This window comes from Haliaeetus leucocephalus, unplaced genomic scaffold (genome assembly GCF_000737465.1).
Source record: "Haliaeetus leucocephalus isolate CR32 unplaced genomic scaffold, Haliaeetus_leucocephalus-4.0 Scaffold321, whole genome shotgun sequence".
Classification (NCBI taxonomy): domain Eukaryota; kingdom Metazoa; phylum Chordata; class Aves; order Accipitriformes; family Accipitridae; genus Haliaeetus; species Haliaeetus leucocephalus.
Genome location: NW_010972757.1, coordinates 42,837 through 43,450, shown reverse-complemented (window position 1 = coordinate 43,450; position 614 = coordinate 42,837).

The following is a 614-nucleotide window of genomic DNA, read 5'->3' as shown; positions in this document are numbered from 1 at the left end:
CGATGTCACGGAAAGTTAGAGGGTTAGTCACAGCCTTATGATGTGTCTGTAATCCCACCTACCCTTGTTAGTATAAAAGGAATTGACTGCGCAATAAAAGGCGGAAGTTGGCGCTCACACTGTGTGTGTTATCTGTCTCTTTCCCTGGTCTGGGGGGTGATCAGTGATCTAATCGTGGCACCTTGATATGTGGCGAATGCTACATAATGGTGACCCCGACGTGATCGGTCGCACTAGGCGACGATGGAACTTGCGCAAGTGATTCAGGTGTTGAAAGTGTTGGCTGATGAGGTGGGTGCTCACGGAACGATTAGGAGGGGCCCCACGGGCGAATGCATCCAATGGGTGCTGCGCCGGGGAGAGATGGGCTCTCCCAAAGAAGTATTAAGTCCCCCAAACTGGGGAGAGATTCGGGAGCTGTTGCTGCAGTCGGCGCTGGCGGGCGAGCGCGGAGCTGCGGAACGATTACAAGCGTGGGGGAGAGTGGAGGAGGTGGTTACGGCAGGACGGAAAGCTGGGGAGCGTTGGTCGGCGGCGCGAGCTGTTTTGTTTGCGGATGAAGCGCCGCCTCAAAACCAAGGGGGGGCAGTGCCCCCAGGGACAGTGGGTCAGAC